Here is a 27,474-nt window from a genome sequence, read left to right on the forward strand (position 1 = left end):
GGTCTTAATGTGTATCTTTCCACCACCACCCCACCACATGCTGTGTATAATTACCACTATGGTCTCTGATGTGCTGTCTACTGATGTGTAAATTGCCTGGCCTTCCTTTTGGGAACCACTTTTGTATTGTGAATCATGTTGGAATTTATTGAAACATTGGTCTGTAAAAGCTGTGGAATCTCCAGTTCTCACCTGGAGATTCCTGGGTCTAGTCAAGGTCTATAAACCGATTGGAATGCTGATTTACTTTTCATCTGCATGCCTATGCTATTTGATTTGTTATGGTTAGATGGATAGATTTACTCTAGAGAATTTAGAGCCAGCTTGGTGTAGTGGTTAGGAGTGTGGGCTTTTAATCTAGGGAGCCAGGTTTGATTCTGCGCTCCCCCACATGCAGCCTGCTGGGTGACCTTGGGCTTGCCATGGCACTGATACAGCTGTTCTGACCGAGCAGTAATATCAGGGCTCTCTCAGCCTTACCCACCTCATAGAGTTTTTGTTGTGGGGAGAGGAAAGGGAAGGTGACTGTAAGCTGCTTTGAGACTCCTGGTACAGAAAAGTGGCACATAAGAACCAACTCTTCCTCTTCCTCTTCCTCCTCCTCCTCCTCCTCGATTCTCACTTCCCTCGTCCCCCTCCTGTCCTTGAATTTCCAGCTGTCTTGATTGTCTTCCCTTGGATACTTCCCATGTTAATTTGGTCTAACAGGGGTGTGTGTGGGGGGGGGACAGGAGGAATGGGTAAAGGGGTTATATACTTTATAACTACACTGGAATTCCAGTGCTGACAGTGTTTGATATTGAGTTAACTTGCTTGCTCTAGAATAAACTTTTCTTTCGCATCCAGTCCAACACTGTGTTTTCTTGGGAAAGAAGAAATCTGACAGCTACCCATCAAGCTACTTTCAGCCTTTTGCTACTAGGAATTTAATCCATGTCTATAACTTAATGTGGCAAAAAATGGTTGCCTCTCTTTACCCATATGAATATGACTTGCTGGTCATCTCTGGTTTCCAAAAAGGCAACCTTCTAGACCAGGCATTCCTTACAAGGACTTCCCTGATAACGTATACCTTTTTGCTATTGCTATGAGGAAACAGCACAGAGCTTCATGACAAATCAGTTTCCACAGTTGCTGTTAAGATGAGAGTGTTAGTTATAGGGAAGCATTTGTAGAATCCTACCTCTTATCAGCCTGATCTACAGAGATACAGCAGGAGGACTCTGCTGTAAAGGAGGCAGGAGAACCTTGCAACTGAGTCTTAGACCTCTTCCTCATTTACTTAATTAGTGAGCCTTTGCCATGCCTCAAGGGCAGGGGAAGAAGCCAGGAGGAGCCTGCTAGCTGGCAAGCAGCTGCAGAATACAATCTGGTGGAATCTGTTTCTCTTCTGCTTCTTACTGATATTTGAGACTTGGGCATGCACTGAAGTAGAAGCCCTTTGCTGTGAGCAAAGGGCTTCTTTGGGTGGCAAAGAAGTCCTGTTCATGTTACAGGGGATGCAGGCACAATCTGTACACAATGTACATTCGATTGTTCTTCGTACGTTTTTATAGTCTTTCTTGGTTTACAATGTACAGCTGAACATTTGATACAGTCCCCCCATTTATACAGGTACTTGTCCCATTTTATTCATAAAGTGAATGCATGTTGGCTTTCTTACATGCAAATCTGCATATAGGCAAGATGCATGTGTGTTTGCTGCAGCGTGTGAACAGGGCTAGTGAGAGGGCAGGGCAGGGGGAGAAATGTTTTTCATTCAGGAACCTTTGCCTGTTTCTGGGCTTTTGGGGTGTTTTTTGGGTCCTCTTGGGATATAAATAATCAATCAACAACACAAGTTTTCATGTTAAAAATGGGATTCTTTGTGTGTCTTTCACCTTTCTTTGTGCTTAGGAAAATGAAAGAGGCCCAGAACTCTGTAATTTATCCAAAATGAGTTTGGAATTCTTCAGATTAAATCTCATCTTCTAACCACAATTATACTGCTTTCCCCACAGACTAACGCTGGCAACTGTTCATAATACAAATGTTGCTTTTGAAATGTGACTTTGAAGGATAATTTGTTAAATAATTCAGTCTCGTTGACATATTTTTCATACAATAGTGTTTAATAGCTTTACACCTTTTAAACCACCCAAAATTCAACAATATTTGTAACTCGGAAACATCATTTACTGCCTATTATGATTTTCAGATTTCAAACCTCCCCTCAGAAATGAAACACTATATCTCACTCTCTCTTTTCCTACTCTGTCATAATTACCAGGATAACTTGAAGCAGAGAACATTATACATTGTCCTAAACTCCTTGGAAGAAACTTCATCAAATAATAATATAATCAGTAGATATTTTCTGCTGGCTGCCTGCTTCCTCATCCATATATACCCACTATTGTCAAATGACCCCAAATCCATGACCACTCTCCTATTTCTCTTGAAGCAGTGTTCCTGATAGATCTGTGCCTCGATGGTATAGCAAAACAGCAATGTGCTTTATGTGCACAAGGTCCAAGATTCAACTTGCCAACAGGCAAGAGTTGGTGGATGAGGTGAAGGAGGTAGGGACCCTAGGGGGAAGTGACCATGTCTTCATAGAATTTTTTTTGAGATGGGGAGGCAAGGAAGCTTGTAGCCAGATGCGGATGTTGGATTTTCGTAGGGCAAACTTTAATAAACTCAGAGAGATTATGAGTGTCATACCATGGACAAGAATGCTGGAAGGGAAGGGAGCATGTGAAGGGTGGGCGCTACTCAAACAGGAGCTATTGCATGCTCAATCAATGACTATCCCAGAAAGATGAAAACACTGCAGGAGCTCTAAGAAGCCTATTTGGATGAACAGAGAACTCCAAGAGTAACTAAGAAAGAAAAGGGAGATGTTCAGGAAATGGAGGGAAGGACAGAGCTCTAAAGAAGAGTACCTATAGATTACTAGGCACTGTAGATCAATCATCAGAAAGGCCAAAGCTGAGCTGAGATTGGCCAGGGAAGCCCACTGTAACAAGAAAATATTTTTCAGTTATGTGAGGAACAAACGTAAAGTAAAGGAGGCAATAAGCCCACTGTTCGGTGTGGATGGACAAACTCTAATGGAGGATGCAGAGAAAGCAGAGAGGCTCAGCGCCTATTTTACATCTGTTTTTTCCCCACAGGTCAAAGGGTTTAGGCACATCTAGAGATGGCAGTAGCCAAGAGATAGTGTTTGGGTGGCAGGTTGACATGGACAGAGAGGTTGTTGAGAGGCATTTAGCTGCACTGGATGAGTTCAAATCCCCTGGGCCAGATGAAATGCACCCGAGAGTGCTCAAAGAACTTTCCAGAGAACTTGCAAAACCCTTGTCCATCATCTTTGAGACCTCTTTAAGGACTGGAGATGTCCCAGAGGACTGGAAGAGAGCAAATGTTATTCCGATCTTCAAAAAAGGGAGGAAGGATGACCCGGGAAACTACAGACCAGTGAGTCTGACCTCTGTTGTGGGTAAGATAATGGAGCAGATATTAAAGGGAGCGATCTGCAAACATCTGGAGGACAATTTGGTGATCCAAGGGCAAATGAGAACAAGATGCAATTTAATAAAGATAAGTGTAAAGTTCTGCATCTGGGTCAGAAAAATGAAAAGCATGCCTACTGGATGGGGAATATGCTTCTAGATAACACTGTGTGTGAACGAGACCTTGGGGTACTTGTGGATTGTAAACTAAACATGAACAGGCACTGTGATGCAGCGGTAAAAAAGATGAATGCCATTTTGGCTTGTATCAACAGGGGCATCACATCAAAATCACAAGATGTCATAGTCCCATTGTATACGGCACTGGTCAGACCACACCTGGGCAGAATCTGCACTTACTTTCTTTATTCCATTGTCAAACCTGTAGAATTCAGATCGCTTTGAACTCGATTCTTCCTCTCCCCCCCTCCAATGAAACAGGAAAGTCTTCTGCACGTGGTTAGGGTAGTTCAGAATGGGGGAGGAGCCAAGCCTCTTTCTTTCTTTTCTTGGAGGGGAAGGGGAGAGGATAAAAAAAGGCAGAGGGAGGAAAAATCCAGGACCGACAGAAGTTGAGAGCAATTAGGGGCTTCTCCTTTAAGGCAAGCTTGTCACATGACCAGGTGTGGCCTATCAGAGGTTCTCTACCACGGAGCTTTCTTTCCCAATCTTTCCCAATCCTGATATTGAGGATTAAATGCAGTCTGAGATATGGCACAATAAAGGTAGGGTCACTCCGGATCAATCCTTCTTGCTGCAGAAGGAAAATTAAAATTGCCCCAAATCCGAACGGAAATCGCATTCTGTGTAGAGGGCAGGGACTGAATCGACCTGGGGTTGGAATAAAAGCTCCGTGCAGTTTACACTCTGGAGTACTGTGTGCAGTTCTGGAGGCCTCCCTTCAAGAAGGACGTAGATAAAATTGAAAGGGTACAGAGGAGAGTGACGAGGATGATCTGGGGCCAAGGGACCAAGCCCTAGGAAGATAAGTTGAGGGACTTGGGAATGTTCAGCCTGGAGAAAAGGAGGTTGAGAGGCGACATGATAGCCCTCTTTAAAAGGTTGTCACTTGGAGGAGGGCAGGATGCTGTTTCTGTCGGCTGCAGAGGAGAGGACACACAGTAATGGGTTTAAACTACAAGTACAACGATATAGGCTAGATATCAGAAAAAAAATTCACAGTCAGAGTAGTTCAGCAGTGGAATAGGCTGCCTAAGGAGGTGGTGAGCTCCCCCTCACTGGCAGTCTTCAAGCAAAGGTTGGATACACACTTTTCTTGGATGCGTTCGGCTGATCCTGTGTTGAGATGGCCTGTATGCCCCCTTCCAACTCTATGATTCTCTGATTCTATGATTCAATCCCAGGTTGGTTGTTTTTTCTTTAAAAAAATTTTTTTTTTGAAATGACATGAAATCTCTGGGAGCCCCGGGTTTAAATCCCCATGATTCCATGAAAACTTGCTGGGTGCCCTTGGGCCAATCACACACCCTCAGCCTAGCCTACCTCACTGGGTTTTTGAGAGGATAAAATGGAGGGGGAAATTGTATAAGCCATTTTGGGTTCTCACTTGGGCAAAAGAAGAAATATCAATGAAGTCAATAAATAAAATGCTGCAGTGCTGCTACCGGTCAGAATAGGCAATACTGACTGTGAACGGCCTGTGGTCTGACTCAGCGTGAGGCATCAAGTTCTCAGCTCTGAGATGGTAAATTGCTGGAGATTTGGGGGTGGTGCCCAGGGATGGCAGAGTTTGGAGGAATAGAAGTTGCTCAGCAGTGGTGTAAAGTCACATATTTTCCCCACCAAAGCTGCAATTTCTTCCAAGGGAACTGACCTCTGTAGCTTGGAGAACAGTTCTCTGGGAGAACACCAGGCTGCACCTGCAGATTAGCAACCCTAAAGCTTCAGGCAATCACATTCTTAAATGAAAGTATTTAAGTTAAATATGTCAAGGATGAGTTTTCTTTCTCAAATCTGAAACTTCTTCAATGGCAAAATAAAAAAGTGGTGTTTAAAAATACACACAGTAAATATACAAATATACATATTAGGTTGGGTCTTCCCATTCTGCTTGAGTTAGTGTGGAACCTTTCTTTGGCAGCCTTTTCCACCAGCCGTGTCCTGAGGGAAGGCTCCACACATAGCTAAGCAGTATGGAAGGTGCCAATTGCCTTGCCATATCATGCACAGGATTCAGGAAACAAAAAGTGCTGCCAATATGCTTCTTATAGTCAAAGACAACAGGAAGGATCTTCATATTTTCCTTTCCCTAAGTAAGTAACTTCATAGCATTTGTCCCATAGCTTGAATCCAGATTAGCAGTTTCAGCAAATACAAGAATAGAAGCAGGATTGCAGGGAGGGATTGGGCCTGTTTGGGGAAGGGAAAATAGGAAGATTGTTTTGTAGGAGAAAATCCTTGCATGCTGGGAAGCATTAGTCTGGATCCAAACCCATAATGTAGAGAAGAAGCTGTTTCTTTCACTGTCTGAAAGAGCCTCATAGCAGCTTACAATTGTCTTCCCTTCCTCTCTCCACAACAGACACCCTGTGAGTTAGGTGTGGCTGAACAAACTCTGACAGAACTGCTCTGCAAGAATAGCCATAAGAGAACTATTGCTAGCCCAAGGTCACCCAGCTGGCTGCATGTGGAGGACTGGGGAATCAAACCTAGCTCTCCAGATTACAGGCTGACTCTCTTAACCATGGCACCACCCTGGCTCTCCACTGATGTACCCTTTATTGCCTCATGACACTAACTTCATGATAAATTCAGTGAATCCATGAAGGACTTCTGAACTGATGTCTGGAAAATATACTGGCTGCTTAGTATACAGAAAACAGCTATGCCTGCCTTAATCCACTACCTGATACAAGAATACAAAATATACTTAATGGGCTATTTCACCAATTAAAATGGGCAATATTGCCTTTGGATGTTAACAGAAATGGAGCTAAGGCTAGGGGTTTTATTGAGAGCAAAGTCATTTTACTGATACCTAGTCAAGGTGAAATGAGTTTTTGTGATGAATCAAAATGCCCTTTCAAAGCACCAAATTATATATATATATATATTTTATTGTGTTCATATCAACTTTGCTTTCCCTCTTTACTGCTTGAAGCCCAACTTCTTCCTCCCTAATTTGTGATGCCAGCCAAACAACTATCAGGGAAGTATCATTTTCTTTATTATATCCATGTTTATCATGTCTAATATGCTATGCTCCTTCACATGCTGGTAATCCTAAATCTAGGACATTCCTCATTTGACGTCTCTTCTTATCAGTTGTACCCAACTGAACTATGCTTTTTAGATATCTCTTTGTATAGACTGCTATCAACTTACACAGTACATTCCACTGTTTCCCTGAGAATGACCGAATAAATAAAGACCAAGCCACAGGACAATATAAGTAAAGGCAAATGGAGACAAATAGTGGTATGCATAATGAAATTGCCAAGCCAGACATAGAAATGACTGGTTCTGTTTGATACAGTGATTACTCAGAACAGTAATACAAATCCAGGGTTCTTGGTACAATGAAACCCCTCACTGAACCATCTGTGGTTTGGTTTTGCTTTAGTTTGGCTGCATACCAGCAAAGCAACATCCTCTCATGTTTTGCTTTGATTCTACTGATTTCCTTCCAATTCCCCTTCCAATCATCAGATTCTTATAAAGGAGGAACACAGAGTGCTCCCAGGCAGTCACATTATGTGACAAGCTGAGAGAGCTGTTCTCATTATTCCACTCTGGGAGGAGCCATTTTGTTCTTTGCAGGTACTATTGCCATGGTCCCCTCCAACCCACTCAATGATTCTGGCTCAGAATTCCTAGAGGAGGAGCCAAGGTCAGTGTCTGAAGAGCACCAGAGGGACCAGCAACCTAACACTGCAGAACCACCTGCAGATGATGTCTCCTCAGCATCATAAGCCACCTTGCCAGAGCCTGCACAGGAAGCCTCTCTAACAGTCATGGAAATAGTCGCCAGGCCTCTGCCATGTAGAACTCAAGCACAGCCCTGCAGCTTCCCAAGCCTCTCTTCCAGGCCACAGGAATGTTAGTAGAAGAGAAGTATCAAGCTGATGATGATGATGCAAAACAAACATTTACTCAAGCTGTATATAAAAATATTCAAAATGAATTCCTAGGTACAATCTCCTTTTCGTTTTACTTTCTCAGTAATACTGTAATATTAAATACAATAAAACAAATATTAAATCATATCATCATGTAAGCCTCTTAGTATAACAAAATACATATGATATATACCTGTATCAGTATTGTTTGTTTTATGAATTCTTCCCCCAAAAATCTTTTTAACATAAATAACATCAGCCATAATCCTTAATACAAATGAAATAAAGTACATTATATTTTCAATATGTATAATTTATTACATATGTATTTATAAATAATTTATATTGTAAGACTACCATCTTGTTTTTCCAATGTCTATAATTTGTTAATATATAATTCTATATCTTTATCTTATTTAGACCCAGGATTGATATACATATTAATAGCTATGAGAAATGTTACACTGCCTTTGCTTTTGATGTTTGCCACCATTTCCTTGAAGGAATTAATCATAGAATCTAAAACATGACCTCGTGCATGTATTTTCAGCTAATGGGTCACCTCTACTTCTATACACAGGAATGTTAGCGGCAGACGACCTGGGAGGAAATGAAGGCTGGCTGCAAGTTATACTATGGTTGAGCTTTTATTTATTTACATTTATGCTTGTTGACCACTCCCAGTACTAGTTGGCTCATGGCAGTTTACATAAAAATATAAAAACATAAAACAACACACAACTGTCTAGATGGCCTCAAAAACTCGATATGGAGGACATCCCCACTCCCACCCCAATCACATAGCATTCCTGGGGGTGATTCCAGCAATAACTGGCTGAATAGGCCTACCAGGCCTGTATAGGGGGGGGGGGGGAGCCACTCTTCTTAGCTCTGCCTCAACAAAAATCTTGGCAAAAGAGCTCTGTTTTACAAGTCCTGTGGAATGCTGACAGTTCCAACAGGACCCTCGGCTCATTCTGAGAATTCGGGTTGGGGCGAGGACCAGGGACAATAAACAGATTCCTACCCATAGAGCAAAGAGCCCTGCAAGGAGCATAAGGAGATAAGCGGTCCATCAGATAAGTGGGGCCCAGGCTGTGAATGACCTCAAAGGTAAGAACCAATACTTTGAACTTGCTCCAGAAGCTGATTGGCAACCAATGCAGCCCTGTCAGCATAGGCTGAATATAGGACCTCCAAGATGACCCCGTGAGGATCCTAGCAGCTGCATTTTGCAACAGCTGCAATTTATGGGTCAAAAACAAGGGAAGGCCCACATAGAGCAAGTTACAGAACTCTAATTTGGAAGTGGCCATTGCATGGATCACCATGGCCAAGTGGTCCGAGGACAGGTAAGGTGCTAGTAGGCTAGCCTCGTGCAGATGGAAGAACAGCACTTAGGCTACTTTTATGATCTCAGCCTCCATAGATAAGGAGGCATCAAAGATCACCCTCAAATTTCTGGCCGCAGGCACAGCCTTACACTGCACTCCATCCAGGCAGGGGAGGCATATTTCCTGATCCTGTCCTACCCAGCCACAGGACCTCCATCTTGGAGGAGTTGAGTTTTAGGCAATTCTTTCTGAACGACCCAGACACGGCTTCCAAACATCTGGAAAATGTTTTCAGGGGAGAGTCTGGCCATCCATCCATCCATCCATCAGGAGATAGAGCTGGGTGTCATTTGCATACTGATGACAACCCAGTCCAAAACCCTGGACCAGTTGTGCAAGAGGGTGCATACACATGTTGAAAAGTGTGGGGGAGAGTATGGCTCCCTGTGGCACCCTAAAAGGGAGTGCAAGGGGGCCAGAAAACTCTTCCCACACTTTGTGTCCAGTTCTGGAGGAGGGAGATCAGCCATTGCAACGTTGTCCCCCTAATCCCTGTTCCAACAAGGTGATGGGCTAACAACGTCAAATGCTGCTGACAGATCTAACAGCATGAGGATAGCCGACCCACCTCGATCTATCTGGCACTGGAGATCATCTGTCAGAGTGACCAGCGCAGTCTCTCCCCCCTAGTGAGGATGGAAGCTCAACTGGTATGGATCAAGTCCTGAGGTTTCTTCCAAGAAGGCCAGGAGCCAGTCTGCAGCAGCCCTTTCAACCACATTACCCAGAAACACAAGATATGGGACTGGGTTATAATGGGTATAAAATTCAGAGACTTAAAAAAAAATACTGGTATTAATCTCAAATGAGAATCAGAATTCTTAATTGATTATTGTATTTATAGACCTCCACTCTGGGCCCTGCTGGCTCATGGCAATTTACATAAAAACATAAAATCAGCATAATCCCCCCCCCCATAGAACCAACGTGGCAACCAATGGTGGCAACAGCAATCTAAATTTCCCATGCGGACCCTCATCCCTTCTGATAGCAGTTGCTGTTGCCCTAACTGACATTTGGCCGGGTGGGGGTAAGGAGCTACAGGCTCCAAAAAGCTCTAAAAGGGAGGGACCCCATAATTTGAACCCACTGCTCCTAGTCCTTGTTTCTAAAATCGCAGTGAACTAGTTGAATCCCTCTTCAACAAGTCGACCTTCTACATAGTTAAACACCACTATCATATCACCCTTTGTCTTCTTCTCTAGGCCACATATGCCCAACATTCTCCACTTTCGTTGAAAGACATGGATTCCAGCAATGTCCTATACAAAAATAAGCAATCACAATAAGAATTCCCCCACCCTAAAGCCCAGATCTGAAATGCCAACAAAATGCGTCTCAATACACCCACACCATGTGTAATCCCTTTTCATTCTTAATTGATGAGGAAGGAAATGTACCAGTTTACTCTCAAGGGAATGCTTTCTGTTTTGCCATACTGCACTGCAGAAATTTCATTACTGCAGCAAAATACGCCTACCTTGACAATGTGTCATCCACAAATTCTTTTATGGCCTCCTAAGTCTCCATGGAAAAATAAGGGAAGATAATTACTTTTCATAAGCATAAAAAGCATAAGCTTCATGGTGGGTGAGGCTTTCATCTCCCTAGACCAATGGCAATTCCATACATTAAAAACAAAACAAAACAGTGTTATACCAGTGTAATAGCATAGCTCTAAAAATCATCCCGACTCTTGCCATTCCTCACCTTCTGGCTCTCTCACTTTCGTCTGCTGCCTTTTCACACTTGTTGAACTCCGCATGCCTGCTTTAAATGGCAGAAGAGAGCAACATGCTTTACACATGACTCTCTTCTACCTGTCAATCAAGCCAGGCAACCAATCCCCTTTCTCCATGCTTTAAAGGGCCTGCAGTGCCAGCTAATTTTTTAAAGCAATTCTTCTACGCATCTAGTAATGATTTTTATAATGCCGCCTCTTATGGAATCACAAGTCTGTAATGTTAAAAAAATTAATCTCATTTCTGATTGGGGGGGGACTTTAGAGAGGCATGCTTTGTGTTTAAACTGTGGGGATTTTTTTTCTTTTTCTTTTTTTTTGCTGTGCCTGCATGATTGAATGCCTATTCATTGCTCCAGGAAGTTAGCTTTAAAAAAACAACAACAACCCATTACCGGGAAAAGGGAAAGGGAAGCGGGTGTGAGGGTGGGGCATTGGAGGCGAAGATAGCACTTCTTCACCTCCATACATTTCCTTAATGAGTAGCTTGCTGGTTGTTCTCCTATAGTTCACACTTTTTAATCTGGGGAATCCACTTTATGCGATTCCCCAACTAGTGCCTTAAAATGGAGGATGTAGCTACCAGTCTGCTGCTTGGACACTGGATGTTGGCAACGTTGTGCAAAACACCAAAATTATGGTGTCTTCATAAGGTAAGCATTTCCCTATATTCATCGGGTGCAGAATAGCCCCTAGTCTAGCACTTTATACCATAAGCTAAAGGTAAAGGTATCCCCTATGCAAGCATTGGGTCATGTCTGACCCTTGGGGTGATGCCCTCTAGCATTTTCATGGTGGTTTGCCAGTGCCTTCCCTAGTCATTACCATTTACCCCCCAGCAAGCTGGGTACTCATTTTACTGACCTTGAAAGGATGGAAGGCTGAGTCAACCTTGAGCTGGCTGCTGGGATTGAACTCCCAGCCTCATGGGCAGAATTTCAGACTGCATGTCTGCTGCCTTTCCACTCTGCGCCACAAGAGGCTCTTTATATCTTACTGACTCTCAATCATAGTTTCCATCCTGTTTTGATATGGAAAGAGCTAAGATGGATAAAGCATTTCTCCATATATATACATATATATATATATATATATATATATATATATATATATATATATATATACACACACACATACACATACACATACATACACACACACACACACATACATACATACGCATACGTATATATTTCTACTAATCCCAATACATTATTGGAATAATTATACCTAGGTGATACAGAACCTTGAAGCTAGTGATTCTTATGACATCCAACATTTGTATAGCATTCTCTAGGGATGGGCATAGTGCTGGTGCCATCTTGTAGACAAGGAACAGAAGCAATGAAAGAAATCGTATGAGGTGAAATCCCAGAGAGCTTGCAACAGTGAGCTTATGTTACATGATTCCCAAGAGACAGACCATCCTCCCTAGTCTTCCTTTCTTAGTAATTCTCTGTACTCAAGAGATGAAGGCATTAAAATCAGAAGTGAAAAAAGAGAAAAACCAATAAAATAGAGTTTACGTCATATGAGGCATCAAGAAAGGCAAAGGCCCAAAGGGAATAAGATCACAGTTTAATATCTGCAAGATAACTATATAAATAAAGAAAAGAATGAATGCACATTATTTAAGGTGGCAGGACAGGAAGAAATCCCCTGAAGCTAAGGAAGGGAAAGTTTAGTGTAGATATTAGAGAAAGGTTCTTACAGTTAGAGCAAAGGTACATCTGATTATACTCCCCAAGGGAGAATCTATTGCTACAGATATTTAGCAGTTAGTTAGGTGAAGTAGAAAGAAATCCAGGAAAAGAAGGCTGGGAGTAAAAGACACAAGACTGCTTTTTTGACTCTGCTGTTTTGATCTATATAATACAGCTGTAAAAAGCAGAACACGGTTTGGTGTATAACACACAAAGACTGTGGCCTGATCCAAGTGTTTTAGCAAGGAGCACATAAAGCACCACAAAGCACCTACTCTTTCTTGCTAGCTAAAAATGATGGAATTTGATGTTTGGTCTCTGTGTTAGATTTTTATCTTTCTGTATCTTAATCAGTATTTTGTGTCACCTCCTTTTAGTTAAAGATCATGTTTTAGATGCTATGATTAATTCCTTCAAGGAAATGGTGGCACACATAAAAAGCAAAGGCAGTGTAACACTTCTCAAAGGATCTTGGCATGAGAGCTGACATGAAGACAATTTTACTTAGGGTTGCCCAACCTCCAGGGGGAATCCAGGGAGTTTGAAGAATTACAACTTAATTTCAGACTACAGAGGTCAATTATTCTGGAAGTCATGGTGACTTCAGAGATCAGGCTCATTGAAATCATAACTCTCTCTTCTCCTGCTCCCCAAACTCCACCCTCCCCAGGTTCTGCCACCTAATCTCACTTCCCCGGCTCACCTCATTGGCTTGCTTACCCTGCCCACTCACTTCACCCCTCACCTGCTTGCTTGCCCCGCCTGCTCACTTCCCCTGCTCACCTCGTTTGCTTGCTTGCCCCGCCATTCCTTATAACTTATTGGGCACTTGCCTGTCTCTTCCTGTTTCTGCTGTCTGAAAAAGAAACCAAAAGCAGGATATTGACTGAGTCCCCGATGGGTGAACCTGCAATTGGTTCAAGGAATGAGAAACTAGGCAGAATTGATACAGATGACTGTGGAAAGAAGTCACATGAAATAGTCATTATCTCATGCTTTAAGGTACCAGTGTAGTTAATGTCTAAGAAACTCAGAATGAGTAGATGGAGACCCAGTGGCTTAGGAGGTCTTCTCTAGGTCTATTCTGTCAATCTGCATCAGCTGTTCCAGCAGTCAGAGGCCATGGCAGTATGTGCATAGCTCTTCCTTTGGATACTAATGTTTCATGGCAGAAATGTCACTCCACATAATTAGAATTCAAGCTAAGGAAACAGCCAGTGTGCTAATTAATTGTGGCAGAAAGCACATGGTTCTTCATTTAAAGTAATTAAGCAGAACATAACCCTGTGTGTGTTTGTGTGTGTGTGTGTGTGCGTGTGTGTGCGTGTGTGAGAGAGAGAGTTTTTATTGGCTCGATTTTAAAAAGACAGATCTGGAGGAATTCAATTTCCGGTGCTGCGTTCAACAGAAGGTATTCTCTGCATGGATAGGACATTCTAAGGGGGAAAATATTTGGGCTTGAATGTATAGTAAACAAATATGTCTGCCTCCTGACTCCTTTACAGCTATAGGAAGGAAACAACAGGGGCCATTCCACACATCGGAAAAAATAGTGTTACACTAAGTACTAAGTGACCTTGGCCTAGTCACAGTACTGTCAGAAACTGTTCACAGAGCAATTTCTCTCAGAGCTCTCTCAGCCTCACCTACCTCACAGTGCTCCTGTTGTGGGGAGAGGAAGGGAAGGTGATTATAAGCTACTCTGAGACTCCACTGGGCAGTAAAGCAGGATATAAAAACAATTCTTCTACTGGGAAGGTACTGCTGGGAAACAGTATCCTCCCTCACCACATATGCCCATGGTGGTTTTGTGCCCCTTCAACAGTTTCCCCATCTTCCATGCCATTGGCCTCAAATTTACTTTGTTATAATAGTCCTGGGATTATTGCATCAAGGCCAAGGTGGTCTCCATATGGAAATGGAAAGTCTACAACTTCCCAGTCCCACCCACATCAGCATTATTTTCCCTGCTGCAATTGCCTCTGATGGCTACCCCACAGAGCATTCCTCCCTTCTCAGATTGCAAACCTCACAAGATTTACTCATGAGTTAACATTCCCAGGGCAGAGACATTTCCTGGGCACCCTGGGTCCCAGAGGGCCAGCAGGGGAGCTTTTTCTGGGGCTCCTGTAATCCCCCACCTCCAGAAAACACAGAGGCTGCCCCAGATCCCCCACCCCCAATGTTCCCTGAGTTGAAAGAGGCCCCAGCAGCTTAGTGGCAGCCAGGCATGCTCTCAAGCTAGCTCCACTTCGAGCCAGCACATTTCTGAAACAACTTGGGGGACGTTGGAGGTGGAGAGTGGACTCTTTGTTAAGCCCTTCCTGGTTGAAGGCTGACTCATAATTAGGGCTAAACATTCCTTGTTGAGGGTCATCACATACTCAGGAGTAAACATTCCTGGGACAGAGGCATTTCCTTGACACCCTGGATCCCAGGGGCCTGGCAGGGGGGCATTTCTGGGTCTTTTTCTGCCCCCCCCACCTCCAGAAGGCTCTCAGAGGCTGCCCCAGCTCTCTCCCCCCCCACAAACACACATGTCCTCCAAGTTGAAAGAGGTCAGAAGTCTAGGGCAAGTTACTGGCTTACTGAGACCGGCTTCTGTTTTAACCAGCAAACTTCTGAAACCAGCAGAAAGTTGCAGGTGGAGAGCTGAGGACTGGCTGAGGACTGCTTTCTGATTGGGTCTAAACTATGTGAGGTCCATTCAAGTAGTGGGTGACTTGTCAGTTTGGGTTTTATAATATTTACTGACTGATTGCTAAAGTTTCTATCCCTTTGATGGGCCATATTTTGCCCTGGAAGCCAGCATGCCCAGAAGTGTTATTGGAAATAGAACTGACTACTGAATTCATGATGGGGGAATTAGCAGTTCTAGGAGACCTATAAGCAATATGAAGGGTGGTAACAGCGAGATCTCCACCAGTGTATATGAAAGAAGTATCTGTCAAAAATTTTAGACAAAGGAAAATTTTAGAAATTAATAAAAAGGAGTTTTATTGAAAATAAATCAAAATGGTCACTACAATAAAAGGTAAAGGTATCCCCTGTTCAAGCACCAGGTCATGTCTGACCCTTGGGTTGACGCCCTCTAGCATTTTCATGGCAGACTCAATACGGGGTGGTTTGCCAGTGCCTTCCCCAGTCATTACCGTTTACCCCCCGGCAAGCTGGGTACTCATTTTACCGACCTCGGAAGGATGGAAGGCTGAGTCAACCTTGAGCCGGCTGTAAACCTCCCAGTCCAGCACGGCTTGGACCTTTGCCGGGTCCATCCCGATTCCCTCCCCAGACACCCGGTAACCCAAGAAGTCTACCTGTGTCTTGTGGAACTCGCATTTGGGGAGCTTGGCGTAGAGCTTGTGTTTAGCCAGGTGACATAGAACCTCCCGCACCAGAGCAATGTGCTCCTCCTCCCCCCTGGAATAAATCAGTACGTCATCCAGTACCCCCCCCCCCCCGGTACAACAGGTCATGCAAAACCTCATAGATTACATTCATGAAAATGCCTGGAAAGCCACTTAAACCGAACGGCATAACAAGATTCGAATTGTCCCAGGGGGGTGTTGAAGGCTGTTATCCATTCGTCTCCTTCGGCGATGCGGACCCGAAAGTAAGCATCGTGTAAGTCCAGTTTGGTGAAGATGCGCCCCTCTCCCAGCCGACTGAGCAAGTCTTTGATCAGGGGTAGGGGGTAGGCGTTGACCCGTGAGACCGCATTGATGGCTCGGTAGTCCGTGCGGAGCCTGAGGGAGCCGTCCTTCTTCTTGGCGAACAAGACGGGGGCGGCCATGGAGGAGGTCTCGGGCCGGATGAATCCGTGGGCTAGGTTCTTGTCCATGAAGGAGCGAAGTTCTCGAAGTTCGGCCAGGCTCATGTTGTAGAGCTTCTCCTTGGGCAGCTTCGCTCCGGGGACCAGTTCGATAGCGCAGTCCGTCGGGCGGTGCGGTGGGAACTGGTTGCACTCCTCTTCAGAGAAGGCTTCAGCCAGGTCTCGGCAGCAGGCGGGGATCCCCTCATCTGGTTCGGGGTAGAGGCCCAGCGCCCAGAGCCAAGGGTTGAGGGCTGCTGGGCTGGCGGACCACGGGACTACTGTGCCCACCACAGCCACAGGAGGGGCGTTCGGTTGGTCCCGGTACCAGAAGTGAAGTTTGCAGTTTGGGTGGGAGAAGACGAGGCGCTTTTCGTCCCAGTCGATTTCGGGGCGGTGGAGGTCCATCCAGTCCATCCCCAGTAAGATGGAAAAGCCGGCAACAGGAGCGACGGTGAGCGAGAGGCGCTCCCAGTGGGGGCCGAGATTCAAGGCGAGTGCATTGGTGGCGTGCTGGATCGCCTCCCCCCCACCGGGGCCCTGTCTACTTGCCTCATGATGATCGGTTTGTCCAAGTCCTCCAGCTTCGCCCCCAGAGCCTGAGCTATACCCGGGTTCACCAGGGAGGTGGAGCACCCGGAGTCCACGCACACCTGGACTTCTACCCGGCATCATTGTTTATTAGTACAGCTGGGAGGAGGATGGGGGGGTAGGATTCGTCTGGGGGGCGCCAGCGTGCCGATGGGGAGGGTCCGCCAAGGGGCGCCCGGCAAGACGGACCATCCTCGTTTCCTGAGCTGTCGGAGAGTGAAGACTCAGGACTGGCCCAGGAGGATAGGTCGGTGTCCCCGACATGCTAACAGGGGCTAGGAGCGCCCTTGGCCCCCCTGCTTGCTGCTTGGTTTGTCAGCCAGGCGGGGTCTGTCGGATGCGGGACGCTGCTTCCCCCGGTCCTGATGGGGGGCTGCCTGGACTTTGGCCAAACGGGTGGGGAACACTGACGCGAAGTGGCCCTTGCCCCCGCACTCATGGCATAGGCCAAGCTGCTTACGCTTCTCGCGGTCCAGGGCGGGTGTCGAGGCCGGTGGAGCGGCGAGCGGCTTGGGGGCGAGGGGGAGCTTGTCCGCCCGAGAGGTCTTCAGTAGGCGGGCCGCCTCCTGGCGGCGATGGTAGGCCCTGAAGTCAGCCAGGTTTGCCTCGATCACCCCTGTGGCATCGATCCATTGCTGCAAGGTCCCCGCGACGGGGGGTCCCCGGTTGTAGATTCCGTTGGCGATGGGGCGATCTAGGCCGTCCACGAAGGCCGTGATGCTCTGTCCCTTGTTCATCGTGGGGATTCTGCCCAGGAGGGCCTGGAAATCGATGACAAAGTCCATCAGCGGCCTCCCCCTCTGTTTAAGTTCGGCCAGCACCTCCTTTGCTTTCCGTTCGTGGAAAGGGTCCCAGAAGGCCTCCCAGAGTCCATCCCTGAAGGAGTCTAAGGAGGTGGCTTCTACCATTTCTTTCTCATACTGGCTGATCCACCATTCCATTGCCTTGCCCTCCAGGTTGCAGCCCAGGGTGCGGACTAGGTCCGCCTCGTTCCGGAAGGTGTCCCCCAACTCCACTAAGAACCCATCCACCATAATTAAGAAATAGGTGAGTCTCTCCGGAGAACCATCAAACTTCACCTTGAACTTCTGCCCCCCCAGGTGTTCGTGGCGGTCCCCCCTGGTGGCCCCGTTGGCCTGGCGGGGTGGCGGCAAGGGCTGGCGAGCCGGGGAAGGTGGAGCCGTGGTGGGAGGCTGCGGCGGGAGGAGGGGTGGTTGCCGCGGTGCCGGTTGTAGCAGTGTATCCAGCGCAGGAGGGGCATAAGGGGCCCCTGTCAGGATTGTATGAGAGTTCCCCCTCGTGGGGGCTGCGTGGCGTTCCCAAGCCCCTGCCGGAGGGCCCTCTGGGTGCGTGAGGGGCTGGGCGGGGGGAGTAGGGATCCGGGTAGGTGCCTCTTCCCAATGTTCTGGGGTCTGGGGCCTGCGACTGGGAACGTGATGGTGAGTCCCCTCCCCGCGAATGCCGGAGTTCTTGGCGCGAGGGAGGTTTTTTGCTGAAAGCCGGGAGTCGTCCTGACCCCCGCCCGGGCTCTGGACCGATGTCGACATCGCCCTCCGCCAGCCAGGTTCCCGCGGCGTCTGGGCGGGGGAAAGTCAGCCGCCGGGGCGGGGGGGCCAGCGTCGACGGCAGGCCTGTGGAAATGGTTCTCCCCATAGTTTCCAAGGTTCCATACCCCACCGAGGGGGTGCTGTGATGCTTGAGTTTGATAGCGGGGCCCTCAGGGGGGCGAGTAGCAGCTCGGGGAGCCGGGGCAGTAGTTGCGGCGGGCAGGGACGTGGGCAGGGAGGACCGACTCTTCGTCCCCTTCTCCATGGCGAGGTGGGCATTCCAAAGATCGCGATAGGTTTCGGCCTGGTGGCGAAGAGTCTCGATCTCTCTCTGTTGGTCCCCTACGCGTAGCATCAGGCCCTCGAGCTCTTCCGCGGGGACTAGGTGTTGGCGTCCCTCCCGTGTGAAGTCGACCCCAACCTGGCGGCCCATCTTGACCAGGCAGCTTAGGTCCCCCAGGTCGTCAGGGGCCTCCTCATCCTCGTCTGGGTTGGATGGAGAGGGCGATTTCCCAGTCGCCCCCGTGGTGCCGTCCTCGGGGCTCGGGCATGTCGGGGTCCGGTGGTCCCCGGCATTGGGGGTTGTCGTTAGCGGCACCGTGGTTGCGCCGTCCTCAGCCCGTTCCTCGATGGGGACATGGATGATCAGGTGCTGGCGGCCCCCGTCCGGGGACTGCTCCACGATGTCTGACCCTGAATCCTCTGGTGTCGCCGTGGCCATGGGTAGCGAGGCTCTCCAGCGGATGGATTAACAGGGAGAAACAGTTATTATCAATTTGTCAGGAATCAGGCTGAGCCCAGCCTGTGGAGCCTCAGGTGAAAGCGCATTCGAAATCCAACAGCCGGTTGCAAATTTCAAAAGTAGCTTTATTAGACAAAGTCCACAGTACGCTAAAGCATGCCAAGATCTTCCTAAGCAAAGATCTTGATAATAACAAAGTATCAGGGGAGCAGGAGGGGTAGTTATAGGGCTCACCAGGTAGGGGAGGGGGTCCAAAGACATTTCGGCGGGAGAGTAGAGAGGTGACAAAGGGAGTTGGTTCCCAAGCGGCCAGATGGCCAGGAACCTTATCAAGTGGTTGGCACTTTGTTGAGACTTTGAGTTGTCTCCGCAGGGACACTTACAGTAAGATTGATACATTCGGATGGAGCCTCTCCTGCTGGGAAAGGAAGGGAGTGAAGTTCTCAGAGGACAGGTTTATTGCTTTACGGCCTTGGCCAGAGCCGGCCGGAGAAGGCAGAGAAGTGTGAAAATATGCAGGAACGGATAGAGCCAGGGATGGCATGAATCGGGGTTCATGACAGCTGGGTACTCATTTTACCGACCTTGGAAGGATGAAAGGCTGAGTCAACCTTGAGCCAGCTGCTGGGATCCAACTCCCAGCACAGTTTATTCTAGTTGCATACATAAAGAAGAAAATTCAGAGATGACTGGGTTTTTGTCCTCTGGATTACGTAAATATTAACATTACCCAATATTGTTCCATCTTTCTTTTTATTTCTTAGGAAGCTGTACATTTTTGTCTGTGTGATTTTTGAATGTACCCCAATATTTTCCCCAAATAAATCTCCTTTAGTGTAAGCTTAATTGTGGTCATTAGTTAAGAAGAGTTTCTTCTGGGGAAAGGACCCTACAAAATTTTGTAGAAAGATCTCTCTGCTACCACCTTTCACACTACTTATTGTTCTAGAATTGCTAATTTCCCCCATCATAAAGTCAGGAGACAGATCTGTTTCCAGTAGCAACCAGGCCTGATCACACAAAGGCTTGAACTTTTCTCATGGGGATGGGAGAACAAACACCCCTTCCTACTACCTTAGGCCAGAGGACTGACTTTTTTTTTAAAGGGGTGTTCAAAAAAAAATAAAAATTGTGGCCTTATAGCTTGCATTAAAGAATGAGAAGTGGGAGGGGGAGAGGAGAGTTCAGCAAGCCCTTGAAAAACAACAGCTCTTCAGACTTCACCCATCAGACTTCCCTCAGCAATTCTTATCTGGTATTCCCTTGATTATGCTGAAGCTCCTGGGCCGTGGGTGAGGAGGGGAGGAAATCTTTCAGCTATTAAGACCTCATATTGCAAAAGAGATGAGAAACTGCATAAGGAGCTTCTTATTTTATTTGAAGGAGAATGGTCATTATAAATGGATGAGCATTTTGGAAAATACATGTTCTTATCCAGCCAACAATTTGAGACAACAAAATGATAAAACTTCATGTGCTTTGTTACTGGCAATAAAATTCTCTGTAGGTTGTAAGGAAATTTCTGATTTTTCATACCTTCCTTTAAAGCTCTACCTGGAACTCCCTGTCAGGAAAGGAAGGCTACATGTAAAGGTTCTGAACTGAATACAGTTGGATGGTATTTGTACTACATGGTTTAAAATAAATGCTGCACTAGATAGCTCCATGACTTTGGTCATTATGTTGTTTTGCAGGAAACTAACCAGCTCTCCTTGAGTGAAAATACCAGCTATAGCTCCAAGGCACAATGATGCAAAACTAGCCCCAGAGGAATTGAATAAACGTTACTGTTTAATGTTTTTAAAGATTTTGAGACCAGGGACATCCAACCCTTGAGATGATAAAAGCTGATTACATTTTCCTGGGAAGACAGTGCCCCATTGAATTTGCATAACATTAGCATAAATTGGTCATTACTAAGTTAAAATTAGTTGCTGCTTGTGAGATGCTCATTAGATGAACAGCCTATATGTTTGTTTGTTTGCTTGTCTGAGCCTTAGAAAAAAAACACTATGCTGCATAACTGTTCAGCTGAGGTTTTATCGGCCCTTTTATGTTATGATACTACTATTTTAAATAATTGATATAAACCACCTTGAAGATAATGGTTGAAAGGCAGTTCAAAAATATGTTTTAAATAGGTGAGATGTTTAAGAGGGCTGTGAAACTGAGCTGCATACAGAAAATGCTTTCTACATTTTATCAATAGCTGGTTTCCATGAGTCCCTGATACAAAGCAGGAGTTGTGGAAATACAAGGGCTACACACATAACTCTCTTGCCCCCACTATCCTCCCCACCACCACCTTGCCTCACTGTTGCTATTGCCATGGCTCCCCTGTGACAATCCTCTATGTTGGTTTTTGAATGCTCCTTTATGTTAAAAATTCCCTACAAATAGAAAATTCATGCAATCCAGCATGGAAAAGAAGGGGGAGACAGAAGCTTTCTTTCAACTATGCTACTTTTCTATGTACATGTGAAGGAACATTCATAACTGGAATCCAGCACTCACAGCCTGAAGAGGTAGAAAACACAATCCAGTTGCAGCCAATTTATGGTAATCCTGTAGGGGCATTCAAGGGAAGAGACAACAGAGTTGACCTGCCATTGCCTGCCTCTGTGTGGCAACCCTGGACCTCCTCAGTGATCTCCCACCCTAGATGAGAATGAGAGTTATCTCTTCACTGCCCCTATTCTCTTTAAAAATAATGGTGTATGTCTTATGGGCCTTCTGTTTACTTTCTCCGATTACTTTCCCTTTTGGTTGCTCATGACCAAGTAGAAATCTTGTAAGAGTTCTGAATACATGTTTTGTTGCACTGTTTTAAAAGAAGCTAAGAGGGGATGAAAGTAAGGGATTATTTCCTCTGACTCTTAATTGTGGGCAACAGTCAAGCAGATAAGACACATGAAAGAAGGCAGCTGACTACAGGTAAGACAGTACCACTGCAAATCTGTAGCTCAAGAAGACCATTTTAGGTACCCTCATTAACCAGCCTGGCCATAGCCATGGTGCTGCACAAAGTAGTGTGGCCCATTTAATCATTTGCTTTGCCCCTCCAATCAGCACTAGGCATTGTGAAATCTGTCAATGTGAGAAGGCATTTCTTTCCCTCATCCTGCCTCCTTCTCTGGCTTTACAATACAAGGGGAGTGGTCATTGACTAGCATTCCTCACAGTACCCTAGAGAGCCTATGACTGATTGATACTAAAATATCAACAATAGTAATATAAGGAGAGGCGATAGGATTTTGCCACCTTTGTTACTACAAACTGTTTTTGGAGGATTGGCGGTTTCAACCACTGATGAAGCCAATGAAAATGGAATTCATCTAGAAGCCGTTATGGTTGTTCCTTCTGGTATATAAAAGATGTAAAAGAGATTGTATTTACTCATTGTATAAAGGTAAAGGTAAAGGTATCCACTGTGCAAGCACCGAGTCATGTCTGACCCTTGGGGTGACGCCCTCCAGCGTTTTCATGGCAGACTCAATACAGGGTGGTTTGCCAGTGCCTTCCCCAGTCATGACCGTTTACCCCCCAGCAAGCTGGGTACTTATTTTACCGACCTCGGAAGGATGGAAGGCTGAGTCAACCTTGAGCCGGCTGCTGGGATATAACTCCCAGCCTCATGGGCAGAGTTTCAGACTGCATGTCTGCTGCCTTACCACTCTGCGCCACAAGAGGCTCTACTCATTGTATATATTATTACAAACATATTGCATTAGAAAGGTTCCCTGTTCTCTTCTGTTGATCCCTCTCTGGCTGCCAGTGAAAGAGATATTCTTCTATCCTCCTTCTGCCTCCATGGCTTAGCGAATTAGAGATCTTCTTTCCCTCCTCCTGCCCTCAATGAGGGAAAGATGCACTTTCCCTGCTTTTCCCTCCCAGGTTTTCCCTTTGCACTTTGCTTCCTGCACATAGTAGTTGATCCGGCTGGACTTCGAAGCATGTGACAGTCCTTTTCCTGCTTTAGCATGCTAACTCATAACTGTCATTGATTCCTCTAACAGCAGCACTGTAGCACATTAAGGTAGAAGCTCGGAGGGATGGATGGGGAGTGTTCAAAGGTAGTTGGAATCAGGAGGTGAGTGGCAGCAGCCACTGCCTCTGTATTCTACTTTTCACAAGTGGACAAATAACCATTTTACAGTGTGTGTGTTGGTGCCTGTGTAATGGTTTTGGCCCATGAAAACACTTGGAATGGGGGAGTTCTGCCCCAGAAGCCCACAGTGCATTGGATCAGCATTTTAAAATCTTTGTAAAACTGTGGCAATGAATTGGTGATGACTTTTTTTTTTTGCCTTCTCTTTCAACAGGGCACAGCAGGAGGAGGGGGTCAGACTCTGTATCTACAGAGGGGAGCCTCCCCAGCTCTCTTCCCATCTGCACCAAGCAAAAAGAAAACCCCAAAACCCATCCCACTCCTACATGCTGGGCAGGTTGAAGCTGCAAAGGAAAAGTGTGGGTGTGCATATACTATGCATGTTGGGAAATTCCTGAAGATTTGTGGGGAAGGAGGTATAACATTATAAAGGCTTTCTTCTGAAGTAGCTGTTTTCTCCAGGGGGAGTGATCTCTCTGGTGGTTATTTGTAATTCTCGGGTATCTCCAGGCACTACTTGGGGGCTGGCAACCCGACTGCATTCAAGCCTGAGTGCTATATCCGTAAGCACTATATCTGTAAGCAGGGTTTGAGGGTTTGAAGAGGAGGGGAGTTCAAAGCAAGATGGCATTGGGAATCAAAGGGGCCATCCATCCCCAAAATTTATTTATTTATTATATTTCTATACCACCCTCCCTTCAGACTTAGGGCAGTTTACACATAGAAATGTTCTTTCTTCTTTGGTATCTTTTAGCAAATCCTCATTTCATGCTGAGAGGAAGAAGCAGACACTTATATGGTGATAGATTAGGGGATTCCCATTTACACACTGCAAGCCAAGAAAGTGGAAGTAGGACACTATGGAAGTGGCGATCTTCATATATTTACATGACCGTGTTCATCATGTGTAAATAAGAGAAGGGAATATTTGGTCTGAAACAAAATGGATTATTGTTCAATCTTCTTTGTAGAATGATCCCTTGTAGAGGCTGTGCACTACGTCATAGCTCATTCATAATAAAGCAATAAATATGTGCTCACCACCAGTGTACACATCCCTCACCCCAAAATATTCTGACTATGAGCCTGCCTGGCTGCTCTAGAATTTAAGAAATCTTGGCTTTTACTGGTGTTGAATCTGCTCAGTGAAAGAGTAAAAGTCACAGTTGCTTTTATTGCTTTTAAAAAGAAATTTGTACCACACATTTTTCTAGGGGAGAACTCATGTGCTCTCATGTGTCTAATAACTGAAAGAGTATCCAATGGCAGTGGTTATTTGTTTGTTTGTTTGTTTGTTTATTTATTTATAGTAAAAGGTAGCTATGCTCATAGGGAAGGGGGAAGCCTGAGCTCAGAGTTCTCTGTGGCTTGCAGATCCATTGACCCCTCATCCGGTGTCATTGAGAATTACCTATCTTTAGCCATTACCGCATGTTATCCTTGAGCCATGTAATAGGAAGATATGGCTTAAAACTATGTGCCCCAACTTGACTTAATTTTTGGAATATACCCTCTTTTTGTTGCCATTGCTTATAGCTATTGATAACTCTGCAGCTGCTTTGTCACCCTTTTTGCTGTCTCATTGCTCTCAGGGCCTCCATAAGTAGAGTTACACCCTTCTGAATCCATTAAAGGCCACAGGCTTAGTGGGAGGCAGCTGTGTTGGTCTGCAGGAGACCATATAGATTCAAACCATTTGAGTTCAGCACATTTTCCAAGGTATGAGCTTTCGAGAGTCAAAACTCAGATACAAGTTGGAATAGAGACTCCGAAAGCTTTAACTCAGGCAGAAGGTGGGAGGTTTATTACAAAGGAAGTAGCCAGGATGGAGAGGGTCAATGTAAAATCTACTGTGATCACAGCAAGAGCAAAATACTTAGGGCCCATAAATTAGTGAGATGAGAATCTTATGTTCTTATTTATAAAATCATAGAGTTGGAAGGGGCCATACAGGCCATCTAGTCCAACCCCCTGCCTAAAGCATCCAGGATAAATATCTGTCCAGAAGATGCTTGAAGACTGCCAGTGAGGCGGAGCTCACCACCTTTTTAGTGAGCTTTAGTCAATTCCACTCCTGAACTACTCTGACTGAATTCCCCCCCCCCATACACACACACTGATATCTAGCCAATACTGTTCTACATGTAGTTTGAAACCATTCCTGCAGGTCCTGTGATCTGCTGATGACAGGAACCTTTCCCTGCCCTCCTCCAAGTGGCAGCCTTTCAAATATAAGAACAAATGTGGAGTCCAGTGGCACCTTTAAGACCAATAAAGTTTTATTCAAGGGTTTTGGAGGTTTGGAGACCAAGATGTATGACGAAAGGTTGGGGGAGCTTGGTCTGTTTAGCCTAGAGAGGAGACAAGTGAGAGGGGATTTGATAACCATCTTCAAGTATTTAAAAGAGTGCAATATAGAGGATGGAGCAGAGTTGTTCTCTCTTGCCCCAGAGGGACGGACCAGAACCAATGGGATGAAATTAATGCAAAAGAAATTCCATCTAAACATCCGGAAGAAGCTCCTGACAGACTGGTTTCTCAGTGGAACAGGCTTCCTCAGGAAGTGGTGGGTTGTCCATCTTTGGACATTTTTAAACAGAGGCTAGATAGCCATCTGATGGAGAGTCTGATTCTGTGAAAGCTTAAGGGGGTGGTGGGTTACAGTGGATGAGCGATAAGGTTGTGAGTGTCCTGCATAGTGCAGGGGGTTGGACTAGATGACCCGCGAGATCCCTTCCAACTCTATTATTCTATGATTCTATGACTCTATGCATGAGCTTTTGTGTGCATTCACACTTCCTCAGATACACTGGACTCTAATTTTGTTCTGCCGCTTCAGACCACCATGGCTAACCATTTGAATCAACCTTTCAAATACTTAAAGAGAGCTATCACATCACCTCTCAGCCTCTTTTTCTCCAGGCTGAACATTCCCAAAGTCCTCATAGGGCTAATATCTTTGAGGTCAAAAGAAGTCAAATCAGAGGGAGGGCAATGCTCCTAAGGAGATGAAAGGATATGCTTTCCAATAAAACTGATAGTATTTGCCCCTCTTTTCATTCTTACCTATTCAATTTTTAATCCTGCACTCATTATCTTTTATTAAAATTTAACTTTGGGATGGCAAGTTATCTCCCCAGTTCGGTCTCCACCCATAGGTCCTATCCAGACAATAATCTGCATTTGCACTACTTCCAGCTGGAATCAACAAGACATAGATTATTTTAAGTCTGGCCATCAAACTGTGGAGATAAGAAAAGACAAGTTATCAACAGTTATAACAAGGCCAGGGCTTAAAGTGAATTTCAAAGAGCAAGTGTTCTGATCTTTATGACAAAGTGCTATAGAACAAAGATATCTTAGTAATGTGGATGCCTCTGAAGTGAAAATTATTTCTTCAAAGGGACATTGACTATTATATCTCGTCAGTGGATGGCCCATCTCCCTAGCAGTCCCTCCTAAATGCATATCACCAGACAAAAGAGTTGTGAAGTTATTTAACTGATACGTCATTTATTTAAACAAAAATGGCAATACAGTGGGATGGCACAAATATATTGATAATGTGCAGTATTAACCAATGTTTCATTTACAGAGCTTATCTATGTGTTAGATGGTTGTTTGCCCTCGGTATCTTCACAGGTGAGTGTTCCAGGGGCACAAACGGTCCCACATCAAAGAGCTCCATTTGTACCAACACTCCTGCCCTGATCTAAAGATCTCAAGATCATAGAATCATAGAATCATAGATTTGGAAGGGGCCATACAGGCCATCTAGTCCAACCCCCTGCTAAATGCAGGATCAGCCCAGAGCATCCTAAAACATCCAAGAAAAGTGTGTATCCAACCTTTGCTTGAAGACTGCCAGTGAGGGGGAGCTCACCACCTCCTTAGGCATATTCCACTGCTGAACTACTCTGACTGTGAATTTTTTTCCTGATATCTAGCCTATATCATTGTACTTGTAGTTTAAACCCATTACTGTGTGTCCTTTCCTCTGTAGTCAACGGAAACAATATCCTGCCCTCCTTCAAGTGACAACCGTTCAATTACTTAAAGAGGGCTATCATATCCCCTCTCAACCTCCTCTTCTCTAGGCTAAACATTCCCAAGTCCCTCAACTTATCTTCATAGGGCTTGGTCCCTTGGCCCCAGATCATCTTCATTGCTCTCCTCTGTACCCTTTCAATTTTATCTATGTCCTTCTTGAAGTGAGGCCTCCAGAACTGCACACAGTACTCCAGGTGTGGTCTGACCAGTGCCG

This window comes from Paroedura picta, chromosome 1 (assembly GCF_049243985.1).
Source record: "Paroedura picta isolate Pp20150507F chromosome 1, Ppicta_v3.0, whole genome shotgun sequence".
NCBI classification, from domain to species: Eukaryota; Metazoa; Chordata; class Lepidosauria; order Squamata; family Gekkonidae; genus Paroedura; species Paroedura picta.